The sequence below is a fragment of the Pseudophryne corroboree genome, chromosome 1 (genome assembly GCF_028390025.1).
Source record: "Pseudophryne corroboree isolate aPseCor3 chromosome 1, aPseCor3.hap2, whole genome shotgun sequence".
In the NCBI taxonomy this organism is placed as follows: Eukaryota; Metazoa; Chordata; class Amphibia; order Anura; family Myobatrachidae; genus Pseudophryne; species Pseudophryne corroboree.
Genome location: NC_086444.1, coordinates 336,585,254 through 336,601,881, shown reverse-complemented (window position 1 = coordinate 336,601,881; position 16,628 = coordinate 336,585,254). Strand labels below are relative to the sequence as shown.

At 43.3% G+C, this 16,628-nt stretch overlaps 1 long non-coding RNA gene across 1 annotated transcript; it reads left to right on the top strand.

Moving 5' to 3' along the window:
- Positions 1-233: 233 nt before the first annotated feature.
- LOC135064413 (uncharacterized) lies at positions 234-1,521 on the top strand. Its single transcript, XR_010250772.1, has 3 exons — positions 234-864; positions 938-1,056; positions 1,285-1,521. It is a non-coding gene; the product is annotated as an uncharacterized LOC135064413 (long non-coding RNA).
- Positions 1,522-16,628: the final 15,107 nt, after the last annotated feature.

Below are 16,628 nucleotides of genomic sequence, written 5' to 3'. Positions count from 1 at the left end.
CACTCACATCAGTATTCAATTTGCCTTTGTTGATCAGATATATGTTAGTTTGTATGCGTAGGGTGAGTTGTGGTCATTTGATCTGGTGCCCTCTTATGTCATTTTTGACATTTTTGACATTTCATATTATGGATCATTATTTACATTTGCACTCTTTTTCTTCTGTGGTGATTGACAGGCTACACATAGGTTAATCCAGGATTATACGTGAGGAGACCTCCGGTATACCTCCGAGTCCCTGTGAGCTATGAGTGAACCTGTACATTGATGATTCCACCTGGGGGAGTGTTCATTCTCTGAGAACACCCCCCTCTAGGTTGTACACCTCCTTTAAACATTAGCCAGTGGATAAGCCTAATTACGGTTCTTTCCGCGAGTGGAACGCAGAGACTTCCGGCCAGCGCCTCTTCCGCGGAATGGAACGCATGGTGTTCCGGTCGGTGGAACGCAAAAGACGCGTCTCCGGCAGTTGCCCTTCCAAATCGTTAAAATACACTCATTTAAGTAGCCGTGCGTTAGCGATAGCCACTGCCTGTCCTGTGAACCCTGTAACTTTTTTCCCAGTTGGTCTGAGTTAGTTATCTGAGAGGTGATCAGTTAATGAGAGACTGGGTTTATACTAATCTCCTTAATTGGCACTTCCTGTGGTTGATCCTTAAATAGTGCTCAGCTGAGGCTGAACTTTATGCAGCTTCCATTTGGCTCTGGACACTTGAGCAGTGAGTATGGTTCTCCTGCAGCTCCCTTCTGACACATGATTACGGTTGGTGATTATTTTTTCCTGTTGTGCCTCCTTACAGACTGAGTGTCTGACACATGTACAGAGCCCACAAGCTGCCATGAGCTATTTCTACATGTAACTAGGTATGATCTTTTCCAAAATGACGTTGTTAGTGTATTTTCTTATGGTGTAGTTACTCTGTTATTTATCTAATAGGTGACTACGCCTTGCAGCTTCCCCTACGTTATAGGCTTTTTAACTTCATTATGTGATCAGGCATGTTGCCAACTTTGAAGGCCATTCCACACATCTGAGTGATCTGGCTTGCCGTCCAGGTAATCATTTGCCTATCTAAACAGATAGTCCTAATGGTGGAGGTGTCTCTTTCATCACACGTGGATTATTTCCAAGTATCTCTTTTTTACATATATAAAAAAACAGCTTTTTAATACGTTTTCTGGTTTTTGTGACAGTCTTCAGGGCCTGGGAGGCACTGGTGGTGTTGGTGTTGAATAAATCTGGGTTCTTATACATATTAATTGTAACTGTTTCTGATTGTATAGGTGATTTAAGTGCCAATCTTGATAAAGGTCCGCATAAGGACCGAAACGTCGATGAAATACGGCATCAACAGTGAACCCGAATAAAAATATACTGAATTTACAAGTGACTTCAGAGACTAATTTCTGGGCGTGAGTGCACCTTCCACCTAGGTGGTTGTTGTGGTATATTGGTGGCCTCTCTGGTCATTAGGAGCACCCGCCGTCGTTATTACTTTTGATGAGAGTGCAGGATCTTCCAAGACTATATATATATATATATATATATTAAACTGGTGGTGATTGATTATTAAACTGGTGGTCAGGTCACTGGTCACACTATCAGCAACTTGCAAGTAGTACTCCTAAGCAATCACAAAATATATTATACTGGTCTGGTGGTCAGTGTGGTCACAATGGCAGTGTGGCACTGACTCTGGCAGCAAAAGTGTGCACTGTACGTTATATGTACTCCTGAGTCCTGCTCTCAGACTCTAACTGCTCCCCACTGTCAGTGTCTCCCCCACAAGTCAGATAATTAATACAGTCACACTATCTAATCTATATCACTTCAGCAAGTAGTAGTAGTATAGTAGTACTCCTCCTAATAATGCTCCCCAAAATTACTACTACTGTGTCTCTCTCTACTGTCTCACTCTCTTCTCTAAACGGAGAGGACGCCAGCCACGTCCTCTCCCTATGAATCTCAATGCACGTGTGAAAATGGCGGCGACGCGCGGCTCCTTATATAGAATCCGAGTCTCGCGATAGAATCCGAGCCTCGCGAGAATCCGACAGCGGGATGATGACGTTCGGGCGCGCTCGGGTTAACCGAGCAAGGCGGGAAGATCCGAGTCGCTCGGACCCGTGTAAAAAAAACTGAAGTTCGGGCGGGTTCGGATTCAGAGGAACCGAACCCGCTCATCTCTAGGATGTAATACAAAAATTTCACTCCACATCAGGATTATACAGTTAATCACAGGAGGGACCCACAACCTAGACATGCTGACCTCATTACAGGGTGGCCATTGCCCCAAGATGAATGGTCACTGCCCGCATATCTATTAAAATTGTGGAGGCTGGTGCTGCATCTACTGTGCAAAAATAATATAGGTAAAAGAAAAAATGGGAAGGAGAACCAGAAATTAAAATAGGAGATAATGGAGAGTAACAGGAGACAAGGAAAGGAAGGAGAAGCTATAGGAAAAGACAAAACAGGACAGATAATTTATGAAGCATTAACAGTTCAATAACACAAGGAGCACGTACTTCCTCGCAGAAAATCCTCAGAAGATAACCACCCACACATACTGTAGCCAGATTAAATAACACTAAAATATATCCTATAGACCCAACCCTAAAACAGCCATACTATTGATAATGCAGATTTTAACCATAACTAAACACATTAAACTCATAAATAAATACTAAACTCTGCAGAAATGTTTGATGGACACTGGATCCTCCACCGACATGCCCGTTGCCTCTGCCAGGTCCTGCACACATCCATGGATGGTGTAGGCATCCCTTCATATTTGGCACTGCCACCAAGCTGATAGTGTGCAGAGCTGCTGGGACTGGAGATCAGTCACCAGCTCCAGTTTCAGCAGTGAAAACACTGCAACATTGGTCAGCTGGACAGCGGTCAGGTCTCGTAGTTCTTGAGCATAATTAAAAATCAAGAGACCCAACGGGTGACCAGGATTAGGCGAATAGCTTGTTTGGTGGAGGGTACACGCTTGTCCAATTTTGGATAAACTGGTCTAACAAAGTCGGATCTCCCGAGGACTGGACAAGTATGAATGGGGCTACCTCCCTCAATACATCATAGGCTCTCAAATACGTTCCTCAAGGCACCCCAATGGTCCAGGATTTATGTATATCCATGGCTCAGCATAGATGATTAAATCAAATTGACTGGGGTGTTAAATAAGTCACCTGGGGTCAAGCATGGCTATAATTAAAACCTGGACCATTCGGGTGCCTTGAGTACCACATTTGAGAATCTGGCATATGCATTTTAGTAGCCTCTAACCAATGATAAAATGGGCATTACTATGTGGCAACTGACAGGCATAAACAGAGCAACCTATGGGCGTGCCATGACTGTGCAGCCAGAGAAGTTACCTATTCTATGTTGTGTATATGGAGTCTGACCATAATTTCACTGAAACACTTATTTTTCTGTCTTGTGCTACTCCTCCACTTGGGTCCTCTTTCCATCAGTGCTCAGCTGCATAAACACAAAAAGAAACTTTATTGCCCTGACTCTTGGGGCTGGCCTCTTCATGCCTGTTCCCTGCAGTATTCACTGCAGCAGCACAAGCAAGTAGGCAACAGCGGTCAGGTGTTTGGTTGGACTCTGCAGACTACTAGGTGGCTGCGACCACCTGAGGTCTCAGGACCCGGTACAGGTCTCCCTCCAGTATCCCCCTTTTGCCAGGCCTGTATTAAGTGCAACTCAGAATAAAGCCCACTGTGCTGATCAGCTATTTCCACTCTTACACTGTTGAAGTAAAATTTATTTCAATATATCTGGCAGCATGATCCAAGGTGAAACTAACACCATTCATATTCCCAACATTTGCTGGTTTACAGTTAATGTGATTAGTAATTTACCATTAAATATTGACTGAACAGCACTGATTGATAACTAATGATTTCCAGCTTGATAAATTATAAGTGTCCTATCTAAAAAAAAATCTGTTAGCCATAGCACATTCACCTTCTGTCTTATCACCAGTGCTTCTCCTCTCAATACCAAGATAGAATCCATTGTAAGCCTTGTATACCTATGCAACATATAACTTTCCAGCTGTTGTTAAAATACAGCTCCCATTATGCTGTTCCAGTCATCTGGCAAGCCACATGCTTCATACTTTGCCTATTCACAATTCTTTTAAATGTACAAATTGTAAAACTCTGGATCCTTGATTGAACTTTCTAATGTTTTATACCATGTGTTTCATTTTCATTGTGCAGCTCATCCTCCTCTTTGTTGATTATCTTTGTATTAGATGTGACATTGGATGGTTATTACAGGATGAATGATAGCGTTGTTTTGTTCTGTCCCCTCTCTCACACATGGTTCATCATAAATATTCCAGTGCCTATTACAAAGAGCTGAATTGCTAATGACTCTAATCATCTGATAACGTGCTGTTGCTTTTTGCATAATTATCGATTGTGCTGAATACGTCCTGTAGGATGTAGCAGCAGGATATTAGCAGTGATGTGATTTTGGAGGTTTGGAAGGCTGTTTTCTTTGCAGATACAACAGATTAAATCCATACAAAAGCACCTAAACCCAACAGTAGGAGTCAGTTATGAACCAGAATATATTACACACTGCAGGACATTGCATTTTTCATGGGGTGTCATGATTGGATGCCATTCTGACGCCAGAACGTGCATAACGCCAAATAATATTGTATTGATCAATGTCTACAAATGGCCTATGTGTGGTATATATAAATCATGTGTGAAAAGGTCATAGGAGACTTCGGACTGACGTGCCACTGCTCCCATGCTGATCTTAAAGGGGGAGGTGTCATGATCCAGGCTATTTCAAGTAGGAATAGGCCTGTTAATAAGTAGTGTCATATCAATATAGATGATACCAGGGTATCCGAGCGACGTATCAATGGATGTGATGCCAATGCATCTGGGCTATATCGAAATGGTACAGAGGGAAAAGGTAGCAGGTGCACTATCTCACAGTAGCTCAACCTGTAGTAACCAGAGGCACTTAGCATATTCCTGGCCAGGGCTATGAGCTTACCCACCGCATCAAGGTAGCCTCTCATTGGGTAAGTCCCTAACACTAACTATAGGGGTTCAGGTCTGGGGGGGCAGGACACCCCAGAGCCACCCAGCCAGACAACCCCAGGGCATCGCAGGAGTGATAAAAAATATAGGGTTAAAGAGGTAGGAGCAGCTGTTGCTGCATGTGTGAATAATGTGAGGAGTAAAAGAAAATTATGTGAAGGTGTTATATTTATATATAAAACAAACTATAAGTGCCATGGAGTGATGAAATAGTGTTAAATTGCGATGCCCCAGGGACACCCAGCCACGGCAGGCACAGGGAGCCCCGCACCCCAGAGAATTCCCCCCCTTTTATGGACTGCCATATTAAACAAAATGTAGGAGTCTTACCTCAGTGTGCTCATTCCAAATGTAAAGGCTATAGTGTTGGACTATTTAAAATCAGAGGGGTGGGTGGGGCAGGGTGCTAAATTAGGGTGAAGGTGTCTCATACCCTGGCCAGGAATATGCTAAGTGCCTCTGGTTACTACAGGTTGAGCTAGTGTGAGATAGTGCACCTGCTACCTTTTCCCTCGGTACACTTTACTAAGTCTCAAGCAGAGTAGCACCTCACTACCTAATTAAGGTGTGCAAATTAGGGCCCTATATCAAAATGGGCATGATTTAAATTTGTATTATTCCAATTGAGGTATTAATGTACCAGTATGTGATAACTGTCTTTGCATGTAAAATGGTAGAAGCTTGATTGATCTGCTGGCATTTCATTATAGCCACAGAACTCATAGACACACTGGCTACGTAGGTGTGAAATTCCTTTGACAAGAGCTAGTTTACTTACCCCAGAATCAGAACTGAGATCTTAAAGTAAACGCAGGTCAGGCCTAAAATGTGCTTTCTCAACTGGCTTGTGTATCTCCCAACAGGTTGTTTCCTGATCCCAGGGGATCACCAGAGAGACCAGAAAGACATGCTGGCTAGGGAAGGTGATTAAAAACTTCCTTCAGCCAGCTATAACAGTGTCTTAGTATGATTGATAAAGCTGATTGCCCAGCTTCAAAAGGAAGGGGAAGAGTAATTTTCCAGCCCCTGTGTACATGACCAAGAGACCCCATGTTACAGTTGAATTTACACAATTAACTCTGATCTGGAAAAGGTTAAAATTAACTCTCCAGGGGGAGGGGGGCTGAAGGGGCAGCCTGAGTTTTAAATAGGAGAAACACAGGCTGCAAAGCGTGCATTATCAAAGAAGTGGGTCAGGAGAACACTCTGGCTCAGTAATGTCCCGATATATCCGAAGTTCTACTCTGCATGCGTGCTAGGATCGGTGGGTTTATCTCCCTATTTTTATTTTCTTGAAATTAGCTTTTTCTGCTGTGACTTTGAGTTTTTATCATTATATTCTTGAATTTTTATTTTTTCTGTAACATAAGCTTTGAAGTGTTTTACTTGAATTAAATAATCTAATTTTAGATCTGGTTTCTTTTGTGTATCCAAACCAACTCTCTGAAAGAGGCATTACCAAAATATTAATAATTCTAGGTGCAGGTAAAAGCCATGAGTTTGCCTTGGGTCATACCCTAAACATTTGTACTTTGGCTGGTGGCAGTGATTGTGTGAAATTAACGCATGCGCTCAGGTATCCAGTAGCGGTGTCACGTGGCAGGGATTCGCAGATTGGCGTATCTGGGGAATTGCTGTGCCTAGGATCGTGACAGGGGTGTGGTATGGAAGGTAGATAGTAACTAGGTCGACAGTGTCTAGGTCGACCACTATTGGTCGACAGTAACTAGGTTGACAGGGTCTTAAGGTCGACATGGGCTAGGTCGACAGGCCAAAAGGTCAACGTGAGTTTTTGTTTTTTTGGTGTCGTTTTCTTCGTAGAGTAACCGGGAACCCCAATTAGTGCACCGTGTCTCCTTGCATGGCTCGCTTTGCTTGCATGCTTTGGGCAAGGTGCCTCACTTTGCTCGGCACAGGTTACTGTTCCAATTGTAGTCCACGTGGATCGTTAAGTATGAAAAGGTTAAAAAAAGAAAGAAATCATGAAAAACTCATGTCGACCTTTTGACCTGTCGACCTATTATTATTATCCTTTATTTATATGGTGCCACAAGGGATCTGCAGCACCCATTACACAGTACATAATCAAATGTGCAAACAAGAAAACTGCACTTACAGTACAAGACAATATAGGACAGGTATACAAAAACCCAGGGTTAGGTGCCATCAAAGGGAGTATGGAGTATAAGATAGTGTAAGTAAGAAAAGGAAAGGCACATGAGGAAAGATGTCCCTGCTTTTGCAAGCTTACAATCTAAAAGGTGAGGGGCTAACAGACTGGAGTGACACAGAAGGGGTAGACAGTGAGCATAGACCAGATGGTTAGGAGGAGAGTTGGCTGGGTTTGGTGAAGAAATGGGTCTTGAGAACCCGTTTGCAGTTTTGTAGAGATGTGGAGAGTCAGATGGGGAGAGGTCGAACATACCGACCTAGAGACCCTGTCGACCTAGAAACCCTGACGGCCAAGTTACTGTTGACCAATAGTGGACGACCTAGATAGTGTCAACCTAGAGACCGGATCCCTTTCATGGACACACTTTGAACACTAGGATGTTACATATCAGATCAATGGTCTATCCAAGGAATAAAAAAATGTCACAAACGTACACTTGCAGCAATTTATCACACTTATTTTTTCCTAAAATGCTGGGAGACACATTAAATATTCAAAATAAACTATGAGAGTGAAGGAACATCAAGGCTATATTTAGTCTTTTGTATACTTTTTGTGTCTGTGCGTACGTGGCTCATTGAATACCCAATTTTTAAATATTGCCTTTAATGTATCTATATATACCTCCTGAGCTACTTTGGCTGGCATGGAATGTGGAAGCAATTGCATTCCATTATAATATATTTTAAGGGCTGCCTGGAATTCTTGCTATCCAGTGTGGAATGTGGAAGTAACTGCGATTGGCACATGTGACCGGACATGTGTATACAGTTCAGTCAGGTCCGGTTTTGCCTTTAGTACTTTATACAGTTGTATGCGGTTGTCTATTGACATTTGTAACCTCAGAGGGAGATATGGATCTGAGTTATTAAAACAGGTTCATTCGGCTTGAGTCCCTATTGGTATCCCAATAATGGGGGTTGATGCATCCTATACACTGTGAAAATATAAACTGTATCTCATTACCAAAGCACCCAAAAACAAGGGTCCAATGACCAGTCATTAGTTGATATCAAAAATAATGTATTCTTGATAAAATTATATACAGGTTTTAAAATTTGGTTACAGCATAAAAAATGGTGTCAGGCAATCCAATGTTGCAAATAAGGGAGATGGTACTGATTCCTGCCAGCACCCTTATGGGTGTGATTTTGAAGTAAGATGCACTCAGTTAGCACTTTGACAATGGCACTTTACACCCAACACGTTTCGTCCATATAAATGAACTTCTTCAGGGGTATAACTTTAAAAAGGGTGATACATGGTGAAGAATGTTATATAGCTGAACAATCAAATGATTTCAAATACACATAATTTATACAAACATAACAATGAGGAAATCTGGTAATCTGGAGGCTGCTTTTGTTTCAAAACAGAATAAAGGTAAACTCACAAATACACCTTAATAGGCCAGCCTGTAAATTAGGTCACAATTCTAGACTGATAAAAATGATAACAATACTGTATGTGGTTTTATGAAACCCAGTCTCAGAATAGCACTGTAATACTAATATAATAAGGCCATGATATTAAACTCAAATAGTGGATCAAAAAATATATAATATAGCATCATAACTTTCTTACAATAACAGTATCATGAATTCCTTCAATAAGTTCAGAAACACAGAAACAAATACAAACATTTTAAAGTGAAACAGACTCAAATAAACAATTCAGCAGCTAGGGTTATAATGGAGAATGCCACAATACTTACAATGAGCATTGACTTCAATGATAAACCGGGGAGGTCATCAGGTAAAAAGTGATATGAGAGGGATTGAGCCTAGGGCCTTTTTTCCACCTGAATGTTGATGACATCACTTCCCACCAGATAAAATAATAGATTAATTAATGACTAATTAAGTGAAAATATCTGTATGTGGCCCTGTAAGTACAGCATCTGTCAGTAAATACTGAGAAGAGATATTAAAACTAGTGATGTGCACCGGAAATTTTCGGGTTTTGTGTTTTGGTTTTGGGTTCGGTTCCGCGGCCGTGTTTTAGGGTTCGACCGCGTTTTGGCAAAACCTCACCGAAATTTTTTTGTCGGATTCGGTTGTGTTTTGGATTGGGGTGTTTTTTTCAAAAAAACCTAAAAAACAGCTTAAATCATAGAATTTGGGGGTCATTTTGATCCCATAGTATTATTAACCTCAATAACCATAATTTCCACTCATTTTCAGTCTATTCTGAACACCTCACACCTCACAATATTATTTTTAGTCCTAAAATTTGCACCAAGGTAGCTGTGTGACTAAGCTAAGAGACCCAAGTGGCCGACACAAACACCTGGCCCATCTAGAAGTGGCACTGCAGTGTCAGACAGGATGGCCCTTCAAAAAAATACTCCCCAAACAGCACATGACGCAAAGAAAAAAAGAGGCGCAATGAGGTAGCTGTGTGACTAAGATAAGCGACCCAAATGGCCGACACAAACACCTGGCCCATCTAGGAGTGGCACTGCAGTGTCACGCAGGATGGCCCTTCAAAAAAATACTCCCCAAACAGCACATGACGCAAAGAAAAAAAGAGGCGCAATGAGGTAGCTGTGTGACTAAGATAAGCGACCCAAATGGCCGACACAAACACCTGGCCCATCTAGGAGTGGCACTGCAGTGTCACGCAGGATGGCCCTTCAAAAAAATACTCCCCAAACAGCACATGATGCAAAGAAAAATGAAAGAAAAAAGAGGTGCAAGATGGAATTGTCCTTGGGCCCTCCAACCCACCCTTATGTTGTATAAACAGGACATGCACACTTTAACGAACCCATCGTTTCAGCGACAGGGTCTGCTACATGACTGTGACTGAAATGACTGGTTGGTTTTGGCCCCCACCAATAAAGAAGCAATCAATCTCTCCTTGCACAAACTGGCTCTACAGAGGCAAGATGTCCACCTCGTCATCATCGTCCGATTCATCACCCCTTTCACTGTGTACAGCCCCCTCCTCACAGATTATTAATTCGTCCCCACTGGAATCCACCATCTCAGGTCCCCGTGTACTTTCTGGAGGCAATTGCTGCTGGTGAATGTCTCCACGGAGGAATTGATTATAATTCATTTTAATGAACATCATCTTCTCGACATTTTCTGGAAGTAACCTCGTACGCCGATTGCTGACAAGGTGAGCGGCGGCACTAAACACTCTTTCGGAGTACACACTGGAGGGAGGGCAACTTAGGTAGAATAAAGCCAGTTTCTGCAAGGGTCTCCAAATTGCCTCTTTTTCCTGCCAGTATACGTACGAACTGTCTGACGTGCCTACTTGGATGCGGTCACTCATATAATCCTCCACCATTCTTTCAATGGTGAGAGAATCATATGCAGTGACAGTAGACGACATGTCAGTAATCGTTGGCAGGTCCTTCAGTCCGGACCAGATGTCAGCACTCGCTCCAGACTGCCCTGCATCACCGCCAGCGGGTGGGCTCAGAATTCGTAGCCTTTTCCTCGCACCCCCAGTTGCGGGAGAATGTGAAGGAGGAGCTGTTGACGGGTCACGTTCCGCTTGACTTGACAAATTTCTCACCAGCAGGTCTTTGAACCCCTGCAGACTTGTGTCTGCCGGAAAGAGAGATACAACGTAGGTTTTAAATCTAGGATCGAGCACGGTGGCCAAAATGTAGTGCTCTGATTTCAACAGATTGACCACCCGTGAATCCTGGTTAAGCGAATGAAGGGCTCCATCCACAAGTCCCACATGCCTAGCGGAATCGCTCTGTTTTAGCTCCTCCTTCAATGTCTCCAGCTTCTTCTGCAACAGCCTGATGAGGGGAATGACCTGACTCAGGCTGGCAGTGTCTGAACTGACTTCACGTGTGGCAAGTTCAAAAGGTTGCAGAACCTTGCACAACGTTGAAATCATTCTCCACTGCGCTTGAGACAGGTGCATTCCACCTCCTTTGCCTATATCGTGGGCAGATGTATAGGCTTGAATGGCCTTTTGCTGCTCCTCCATCCTCTGAAGCATATAGAGGGTTGAATTCCACCTCGTTACCACTTCTTGCTTCAGATGATGGCAGGGCAGGTTCAGGTGGTTTTGGTGGTGCTCCAGTCTTCTGTATGCGGTGCCTGTACGCCGAAAGTGGCCCGCAATTCTTCTGGCCACCGACAGCATCTCTTGCACGCCCCTGTCGTTTTTTAAATAATTCTGCATCACCAAATTCAAGGTATGTGCAAAACATGGGACGTGCTGGAATTTGCCCAGATGTAATGCACGCACAATATTGCTGGCGTTGTCCGATGCCACAAATCCCCAGGAGAGTCCAATTGGGGTAAGCCATTCTGCGATGATCTTCCTCAGTTGCCGTAAGAGGTTTTCAGCTGTGTGCGTATTCTGGAAAGCAGTGATACAAAGAGTAGCCTGCCTAGGAACGAGTTGGCGTTTTTTTAGTAGTGCTGCTACTGGTTTCGCCGCTGCTGTTCTTGCAGCGGGAGGCAATACATCTACGCAGTGGGCTGTCACAGTCATGTAGTCCTGAGTATGCCCTGCTCCACTTGTCCACATGTCCGTGGTTAAGTGGACATTGGGTACAACTGCATTTTTTAGGACACTGGTGACTCTTTTTCTGAGGTCTGTGTACATTTTCGGTATCGCCTGCCTAGAGAAATGGAACCTAGATGGTATTTGGTACCGGGGACACAGTACCTCAATCAAGTCTATAGTTGGCTCTGAAGTAACGATGGATACTGGAACCACGTCTCTCACCGCCCAGGCTGCCAAGGCCTCAGTTATCCACTTTGCAGCAGGATGACTGCTGTGATATTTCATCTTCCTCGCAAAGGACTGTTGGACAGTCAATTGCTTACTGGAAGTAGTACAAGTGGTCTTCCGACTTCCCCTCTGGGATGCCGATCGACTCCCAGCAGCAACAACATCAGCGCCAGCAGCAGTAGGCGTTACACTCAAGGATGCATCGGAGGAATCCCAGGCAGGAGAGGACTCGTCAGACTTGACAGTGACATGGCCTGCAGGACTATTGGCTTTCCTGGGTAAGGAGGAAATTGACACTGAGGGAGTTGGTGGTGTGGTTTGCAGGAGCTTGGTTACAAGAGGAAGGGATTTACTGGTCAGTGGACTGCTTCCGCTGTCGCCCAAAGTTTTTGAACTTGTCACTGACTTATGATGAATGCGCTGCAGGTGACGTATAAGGGAGGATGTTCCGAGGTGGTTAACGTCCTTACCCCTACTTATTACAGCTTGACAAAGGCAACACACGGCTTGACACCTGTTGTCCGCATTTGTGTTGAAATAATTCCACACCGAAGAGCTGATTTTTTTGGTATTTTGACCAGGCATGTCAATGGCCATATTCCTCCCACGGACAACAGGTGTCTCACCGGGTGCCTGACTTAAACAAACCACCTCACTATCAGAATCCTCCTTGTCAATTTTCTCCCCAGCGCCAGCAACACCCATATCCTCATCCTGGTGTACTTCAACACTGACATCTTCAATTTGACTATCAGGAACTGGACTGCTAGTGCTCCTTCCAGCACTTGCAGGGGGCGTGCAAATGGTGGAAGGCGCAAGCTCTTCCCGTCCAGTGTTGGGAAGGTCAGGCATCGCAACCGACACAATTGGACTCACCTTTGGGATTTGGGATTTCGAAGAATGCACAGTTCTTTGCTGTGCTTTTGCCGCAAGTCTTTTCATTTTTCTAGCGAGAGGCTGAGTGCTTCCATCCTCATGTGAAGCTGAACCACTAGCCATGAAAATAGGCCAGGGCCTCAGCCGTTCCTTGCCACTCCGTGTCATAAATGGCATATTGGCAAGTTTACGCTTCTCCTCAGACGCTTTTAATTTTGATTTTTGGGTCATTTTTTTACTGATCTTTTGTGTTTTGGATTTTACATGCTCTGTACTATGACATTGGGCATCGGCCTTGGCAGACGACGTTGATGGCATTTCATCGTCTCGGCCATGACTAGTGGCAGCAGCTTCAGCATGAGGTGGAAGTGGATCTTGATCTTTCCCTATTTTTTTAACCTCCACATTTTTGTTCTCCATATTGGCCTACCGTACTGCTATATACAGTATAATGGACCTGGTGGACACTGTCAGCAGACTGCGTTTATAGTATAAAGAAAAAAAGATACCACAGGTATACAATGTAGATGGATGGATAGTATACTTTATGTATGACGATGAGTGACTAAAGACACAGAGGTAGGTACAGCAGTGGCCTACCGTAATGCTATATACAGTATAATGGACCTGGTGGACACTGTCAGCAGACTGCATTTATAGTATAAAGAAAAAAAGACACCACAGGTATACAATGTAGATGGATGGATAGTATACTTTATGTATGACGACGAGTGACTGAAGACACAGAGGTAGGTACAGCAGTGGCCTACCGTACTGCTATATACAGTATAATGGACCTGGTGGACACTGTCAGCAGACTGCGTTTATAGTATAAAGAAAAAAAGACACCACAGGTATACAATGTAGATGGATGGATAGTATACTTTATGTATGACGACGAGTGACTGAAGACACAGAGGTAGGTACAGCAGTGGCCTACCGTACTGCTATATACAGTATAATGGACCTGGTGGACACTGTCAGTAGACTGCGTTTATAGTATAAAGAAAAAAAGACACCACAGGTATACAATGTAGATGGATGGATAGTATACTTTATGTATGACGACGAGTGACTGAAGACACAAAGGTAGGTACAGCAGTGGCCTACCGTACTGCTATATACAGTATAATGGACCTGGTGGACACTGTCAGCAGACTGCGTTTATAGTATAAAGAAAAAAAGACACCACAGGTATACAATGTAGATGGATGGATAGTATACTTTATGTATGACGACGAGTGACTGAAGACACAGAGGTAGGTACAGCAGTGGCCTACCGTACTGCTATATACAGTATAATGGACCTGGTGGACACTGTCAGCAGACTGCGTTTATAGTATAAAGAAAAAAAGACACCACAGGTATACAATGTAGATGGATGGATAGTATACTTTATGTATGACGACAAGTGACTGAAGACACAGAGGTAGGTACAGCAGTGGCCTACCGTACTGCTATATACAGTATAATGGACCTGGTGGACACTGTCAGCAGACTGCGTTTATAGTATAAAGAAAAAAAGACACCACAGGTATATAATGTAGATGGATGGATAGTATACTTTATGTATGACGACGAGTGACTGAAGACACAGAGGTAGGTACAGCAGTGGCCTACCGTACTGCTATATACAGTATAATGGACCTGGTGGACACTGTCAGCAGACTGCGTTTATAGTATAAAGAAAAAAAGATACCACAGGTATACAATGTAGATGGATGGATAGTATACTTTATGTATGATGACGAGTGACTGAAGACACAGAGGTAGGTACAGCAGTGGCCTACCGTACTGCTATATACAGTATAATGGACCTGGTGGACACTGTCAGCAGACTGCGTTTATAGTATAAAGAAAAAAAGACACCACAGGTATACAATGTAGATGGATGGATAGTATACTTTATGTATGACGACGAGTGACTGAAGACACAGAGGTAGGTACAGCAGTGGCCTACCGTACTGCTATATACAGTATAATGGACCTGGTGGATACTGTCAGCAGACTGCGTTTATAGTATAAAGAAAAAAAGACACCACAGGTATACAATGTAGATGGATGGATAGTATACTTTATGTATGACGACGAGTGACTGAAGACACAGAGGTAGGTACAGCAGTGGCCTACCGTACTGCTATATACAGTATAATGGACCTGGTGGACACTGTCAGCAGACTGCGTTTATAGTATAAAGAAAAAAAGACACCACAGGTATACAATGTAGATGGATGGATAGTATACTTTATGTATGACGACGAGTGACTGAAGACACAGAGGTAGGTACAGCAGTGGCCTACCGTACTGCTATATACAGTATAATGGACCTGGTGGACACTGTCAGCAGACTGCGTTTATAGTATAAAGAAAAAAAGACACCACAGGTATACAATGTAGATGGATGGATAGTATACTTTATGTATGACGACGAGTGACTTAAGACACAGAGGTAGGTACAGCAGTGGCCTACCGTACTGCTATATACAGTATAATGGACCTGGTGGACACTGTCAGCAGACTGCGTTTATAGTATAAAGAAAAAAAGACACCACAGGTATACAATGTAGATGGATGGATAGTATACTTTATGTATGACGACGAGTGACTGAAGACACAGAGGTAGGTACAGCAGTGGCCTACCGTACTGCTATATACAGTATAATGGACCTGGTGGACACTGTCAGCAGACTGCGTTTATACTTATAGTATAAAGATAAAAAGACACCACAGGAGTGTTTTTCAGGCAGACAAACGTATACTGGTGGTCACTGTCAGCAAAACTGTGCACTGTACTCCTGCTATAGCTGCTCCCCAGTCTCCCCCACAATTAAGCAGTGTGAGCACTCAGCACAGTCAGATATATCATGCAGCACACTGAGGCTGAGCACAGATATGGTATGGAGCGTTTTTTTCAGGCAGAGAACGGATAAAAAAAAACTAGCAAAACTCTGCACTGTACTCCTCCTGAGTCCTAACAGCTGCTCCCCAATCCTCCCCACAATAAGCTAAGCAGTAGCAATCAGATCAACTAACTACTATAACTATATAAAGGGGGAGATGTACTAAGCCTGAAAAGTGATAAATATCACTGTGATAAAGCACCAGCCAATCGGCTCCTAACTGTCATATTACAGGCTGTGTTTGAAAAATGACAGTTAGGAGCCGATTGGCTGGTGCTTTATCACTGTGATATTTATCACTTTTCAGGCTTAGTACATCTGGCCCATTAAGAGAGGACGCCAGCCACGTCCTCTCCCTATCAATCTCAATGCACGTGTGAAAATGGCGGCGACGCGCGGCTCCTTATATAGAATCCGAATCTCGCGAGAATCCGACAGCGGGATGATGACTTTCGGGCGCGCTCGGTTTACCCGAGCCACACGGGAGAATCCAAGTACGGCTCGGACCCGTGTAAAAAGGCTGAAGTTCGGGGGGGTTCGGTTTCCGAGAAACCGAACCCGCTCATCACTAATTAAAACTACTATAAATCCCAGAGAGGTGTCAGAAAAAGTGTGTGCAAATTGCATAAATAAATACAGTAGATAAATTAAATAATTCTGGTAGTGTGTGTAGTTTGCATAAATAGACAAATAGTACTGGCAGCAGTGTGTGTAGACTGCATAAATAGATAAAATGGTACATGCAGTGTGTGCAAATTGCTTAATCACTTAACTGACAATTTCCCCACAAAACCACTCAGAATTTTTTTTTAATTACTTAAAAAAGTGTAAAAATTATTTTAATAAAGTATTAAAATATTTATTTAAATATATAT